A 6,277-nucleotide genomic window follows, 5' to 3' on the forward strand; every position below is an offset into this window, starting at 1 on the left:
TCCTGAACTAGTCCAGTTATGGATCCCTCAGGGTCCCTCTGAGTGCCTCAACAAATTATGCACCAATCTAAAATTCGTTTTTCTTAGCGAAATGGGCAAAGGCGGGATCCTCTTTCACAAGTCACCGAATGTACAGAACATTACACGAGATATCCTGAGTTTTAAGAGGCGTTAGTGTAATTATTAGCCAGATGCCAGCTGCGTTTAAAAGCTTTATTTTCGTAGTTAGCTGTCTCTGTTTTGTAAATTGGTTCAGACCAGTCATTCAAACTCTATTTTTGTGCCAGAAAATGGCTATGGCTGTGCTAGTGAGCCCTGCATGGGACTGTTTATAAAAGAGTAATAAAGCCAGGGTTGGGTTGTAATATCCATTTTATATGCATGGCTTGCGTTGAGTCCTTTATACATAATTTATGTGGTCATTTATGGGCTTTTGCATGACTTCTCCATTAAGAGTTAAATAATGAAGAGGATGTTTATCAACCATGTAACCAGGATACTGTGCAAATCTTTCTGTCTCTAAGCCAACCCCAAGGGTTTGGTGCTGATTCGTTTAAAACACGGGGGCACTCGCGTCTCTCTCGGTGTTGCTTGTCACCTACTAATACAGCTAAGTGAAGGTAACTTTGAAGGGTGAGTGTGATTGCACATCACCTTTGCGTATGAAAGTACAGCGTCATCCTGAGAGCAAGCCCACGGATGAATGAAAAGTACTTCTCTCCTTCTGAAACGAAGTGCTGGACACTGTGGCTCATAGGAACTGGTGCTATTGGGAGGTGTGGGCTTGTAGAGGGAACGTGCCACTAGAGGCATGCTTAGAGGTCTCAGAAGCTCAAGCCAGGCCTAGGAGGCTCACAGTCTCTTCCTGCTGCCTGTGGATCCAGATGTGCAACTCTCAGCTCCTCTCCGGCACCACGCCTGCCTGTGTGTGGCCATGTTTCCCACCATGATGATAAGGGACACAATCTCTGAATTATAATCCAGCCCCAATGAAATGTTTTCTTTTCTGAGTTGTCGTGGTCCTGGTGTTTCTTCATAGCACTAAAACCCTAACTAAGGGGCTGGAGGGATTGGCTCAGTGGTTAAGAGCACGGACTGCTCTTCCAGATGACCCGGGTTCAATTCCCAGCACCCACATGGCAGCTCACAACTCTCTGAAGATCCAGTTGCAGGGGATCTGACACCTTCATACCAACGCACATAAAATAATGTTAAATAAACCATAAAACATATTTTTAAAAACCCTAAGACAGATGTAGTATCAGGTGACATCAAAACACCCTCCCCTTCTCTTTGGTTTGAGTCTTGCTATGTAGCCCTGGCTTCCCTGGTACTTTCTGTGCAGTTCTGGATGACATTGAAGACATGAAAATGCTCTTGCGGTGTCTCCCAAGTACACAAACGCACCTGGCTACCTTTATCCCAGTTTATTAACAAGTCACTTAACTTCTTAGAATATCAGCTTGTTTGTGTAGATAATGGCCATGGATCTGAGAGACATAGAGCCAATTGCACCAACTGTGTGCAAGGGCACTCGTACATGCATGTGCATGCACACACACACACACTGCTGTTTTTATTGGAAATGGTTCATGTGACTGTGGATGCCAAGAAGTCCCATCATCTTCCATCTGCAACTTTGAGACCCAGGAGAGTTGACTGTGCCGTTCAGCCGGAATCCAGAGACTGGGGGTGGACAGAAGAGGATGTGGGCAGGATCATGGCCTAATTCCTCAGATCTAAGCATCTCAGGGGAAAAAAAAAAAGTTTCTCTGATGTTTGAGGGCAGGAAGCAATGGAAGCCTCAGATCAAGAAGTGAGAGAGAAGCCAAACATAGTTGATGCACACCTACTATCCCAATCCCAACACTCCGGAGGCCCAGGGAGACCGCTGAACATCCATCCTTTTTATGTTACCAGAATCGAGGTCATTTCCTTACAGCTGTTTAGTCTGCATCCCGGTTAAATCCCCACCACATAAAACTTAACACCACACAAAACTTAAAAGGGCAGCTGGAATTAGCTCACAAAGAGCCCCAAAGACAAGATTTAAAAGGAACAAGCAAACCACTAATGATTTTTGGATACAGAATTAGCAGTGTTCAGTGGATACAGCAGGTGGTGGAGATCACTGTTGAGAGAGACCTGAGTCAAGAAAACAGCCCTGGGGACCACACTGCCCAAAGGTAAACAATGATGTGGGAGCTAGGAAAAGGAACAGATGTGAGGGATGTGGAGGAGGAACTCAAGGACTTGAGTGGTTAGGGCTGTGGGGTAAGGTCATGTGGAAGAGACACGACCTGGGGCTAGCTGTCAGGGGAATCTGAGATACTATGAGCTCATTCAGGAACAGGCGTCTCTTAGCTATTTGGGGAAAAATAATTTTCTCATAGGATAGCCCATGCTGGAAATTGCAAGCCGTGAGAGACGGGCAGTGAAAAGAGATTTGTCTGAGGCCGCACTAAGCCTAGATGTTTCCATCAGACTTACCTCACTTCCCAGCTGTTTTCAAAACAGAACGGCTATTTATCCATCACGCCAAAGGTAGATGCAGTTACTTCTTAACATCTCCCGGTTACACGGACCCTTCTTCCTCAGCTCTCATGACATGTCCGTTGTCAACCTCCTCCAGATGGTCAGCACCCTCTTTGCTTCTTTATCACTCTACTTTGTCCTTCTGTCCTGTCTGTCTGTCTGTCTGTCTGTCTGTCTGTGGGACGAGTCTGAATCCGTGCCTGCCTGAAGGCTGGCTTGGGAATCTGTTCCTGTGTCTGAGAGTGTCTGTGTGAATGTGTCCGCCCACGCCTGTGCCCTAACAAAGGGCTTGACTTTAGCTCTAGATGACTCACTATGTAGACTAGGCTGGCCTTCGAATTTATAGAGATCAGCCTGCCTCTGCATCCCAAGTGCTGAGATTAAAGATGTGTATTGCCATGCTCAGACTCAACTCTTTTTAAAAAAATATATATTAATTTTGCTTTAAAATATTCTAAAAATTAGTTTACTGAGTATTAGATTTCCTTATGGGTTTTTCCAATATCATTAGTTTTAGTGGGGCCCCTTCTACAACCTTCCTTTTCCTATCTCCCTGCTCCCCCCACTTTAAACTTTTCCATCCAAAAGACAAATTCCTTTTCAGAATTTGATGTGTTTTCTTAGAGACTTTTTGATATATCTTTGGATATATCCAAATTGTAACATTAAATATTGTCTTTTGTCTCCTAGGAACAATGTTATAATTGGAGCTGCCATCTGGTTTAGATTTCAGGGGTTCGATATATATATGAGAAAGACCGTTGCCAAGGAAAAACTGAAGCGAACCCCTTGCCTTCACTTGCCTTGTTGACCTAAAAACCACTAATTTTGGAGCTCACACAGCTGAGCAACTAGACTCCCATCAGCTTTGCTATAACTGTACTCAGCCGTGTGGGTCGTGGCGTTAACTGTGACCCAGGTTACATTTCCAGGACTTGAGAGCCACTTAGCTGAAAATCCCGACTCCTGGCTTAGCCCCGCAGGTGTCTGATATGGTGGCTAGAACATCTCTGTCTACAAACTGTGTCTCCTTTGTGGCCTCAGCCAGTGGGCTAAAGATACCTCCCAGCTACCACGGCCAGCAACACGGTGTCCTAAAAGGGGTAGCATTCTAGTTCCCGAAAGATCATCCCTCCCTCCCAGAAAAGGCAAGGACTCTCCTCCCTTTTACTAGCCTTCCTCCCCCCTTCGCGTCATTCCTTCCCTGTATCGGTAGCTCCTCAGTTCCTCACATGGAGAAGTTGGTTTGTAAGCAGGGCTTCCCTCACCTGCATTGCTTGGCCACTGGATGACCTTTGCCCTCTCCTGCCGCTCTGGCATCCTCATGGGCTCTATGGAGCTACCACGGGAACAAATGAGCCCTCTTCTGGGTTTCACAGCGGATAATAAAACTCTTCTACAGCCGCGAACTCATCCAGTCATTAAAAGTATAAAACAACCACTCCATCCTTTAAAGGAAGAAACTGCTTCTGCTAACCGCACCCAGAATTCCAGGGAAGACAGCAAAGCATCAGAGCCTTAGAGTGGCCAGCAAATGCTTTAAGAAGGGAGCATTAGGGAACTAGAATTGTTCCCCAAGCCTCCAGGCAGGGGACTCTCCAAGAAGAAACTTGCTCGCTGTTTCACTGGCTTCCCAGGAGCACCAGTGTCACGGCCCCAGTCTCCAAGTCTGACTAAACTTCTGTCTCTGCACTCTTTATCTTTGCGAAGGCAGAGCCCATCTAACAGTTCTCATATTCTTTATTTAGTTTTTTTATGTGTATTGATGTTCTGCCTGTCTGTATTTATATGTACCACGTGTTTATCTAGTGCCAACGGAGGTCAGAAGAGGGCAAAGAAAGCAGCACGCGTTTAAATCTAAACCAGCACTGGAGTAGAAAGAATCACGTCTCCGGCAGGCATAGCAGCACGTGCCTTTAATTCCAGCACACAGCAGAGGCAGGTGAACTATCCTGCCAGTCTGAGGTCAGTCCGATCTAGATAGCAAGCCCCAGGCCAGCCAAGGCCCCATCTAAAAAAAAAAAAAAAACAAATTATCACATCTTGGTGCGTAAAAATATAGAGAATTATCAGTACAGCTGTATGTAGTTCAGCAGATAGAGTTGCCTTGCTTGTATGAGGATGAGGCCTGTTTATAACCCGGCCCCTGAAGTCCTTCTTAAAATGATTTAGTTTCTTAGAAAACACAAAAGAAATAACAGACTCGTTGTAAAAAAGAACAGACATTTCTTTTTCTTTTCTTTTTTTTTTTAAGAAAGGGATAGGCAGGAAAACTCAGAATGTGGCTGGGTTTGTGTAACCCTATAAGTCCAGGTTTCTCTCCGTAGGATGAGAGCTGTACTTCTCAGGATGGACATGTCCCCAGTACCACGTGAGAGTGGCCCATGCAGGTGAGATTTCAGGCAGCAGGGTAGTAGACTAAGCGGGTCCTTGCAGAGCAGGAGAAAGGCCTCTAACGGCAGTTCAGAGGTCTTGGATTCCTTCTGGACCCTGACATAAATCCCCAGTTTGACTTTAGGAGGTTACCTCCTCACTCTGGGTCATATCATTACCTCCACTGACCAGCAGATTTGGACCCGAAGGCCTTTAAGGTTCCTTCCAACAAGGACCACCCATACCTTTGTGATTACCTTGAAAGCGTAGTTTAGAAAACTAGTCTCAGAAATTACCTGCAGACACAGCCTCCAGGCTTGGAGCCGTTTGTAGCATCAGAGCAAACGGCTCCACATGACCAGCACTTCACAAGGCCCGCTGTATTGATGTGCAGCCCTCTCGGTGGATATCACGGTGCATTTTTAAACAGCGTTTCTCCATTTCTGCTTCCCAAGCGCCTCTGACACCTCCGTTTCCCTTCCCGAACGCCACCGAAAGAGCTTGCTTCACTTCACATGTCGGTGTTTATCAGCACCAAGGCAGAGGACGCTCATCTGAACTGGCAGAGATTAAATAATTGAGACAGACATAAGAGCTTTTTATGCTTTTTATGCTAGTGTTCTTACATACCATCTAGGGACAATCTAATTCGGTTTAATGCTTCCCTGGCCCATTTTGGGGCTCACAGACACATGCCAGGACACCGTTCGCAAGCCTACTTTGTAAAAGCCGATTCTTTGGCAAGCAAATGAAATATCCTTGAAAGGTAGCAGTCAGCGTATCCATAGTAGTAACATTCCAACTCTGGTTCTGTGCCCGACGTAGGAGACATGTGAATGCTGGACACGACCCTAGTCCTTTGCCGGAGCAGCCTGTGCTCTTAGATGCTGAGCCATCTCTCCAGCCCCTGCCTCAGGGCTGTTCTTTCGCTTGCTAAATTTTTAGTCCTACATTGCCAAACTTTTTTGAAACTGCTGAGCTAATAAGCAAAAAATATATTCATTTAAAAAATTTTATTTTCTTTTTCTTTTTTTGGTATTAACTCCGTGGGGTATATTTTCACGCCTTCCTACCTTAACCCAGGGGTAGTCCGTAACCCTTAGCCTCCTTTGCCCCCTGTATTCCTGCTCTTTCTATCAGGACTGTACTTAAGCCAACACTGGGGGGTGAGTTGAGTAACCAGTCCTTTGACTTTTGTTTGCTTTTTAAAACTGTGTTTGTTGGGCTGGACAGATGGCTCAGAGGTTAAGAGCATTGCCTGCGCATTGCCTGCTCTTCCAAAGGTCCTGAGTTCAATTCCCAGCAACCACATGGAGGCTCGCAACCATCTTTAATGAGGTCTGGTGCCCTCTTCTGGCCTGCAGGCACA

Source organism: Microtus ochrogaster, chromosome 1, assembly GCF_000317375.1.
Source record: "Microtus ochrogaster isolate Prairie Vole_2 chromosome 1, MicOch1.0, whole genome shotgun sequence".
Classification (NCBI taxonomy): Eukaryota; Metazoa; Chordata; class Mammalia; order Rodentia; family Cricetidae; genus Microtus; species Microtus ochrogaster.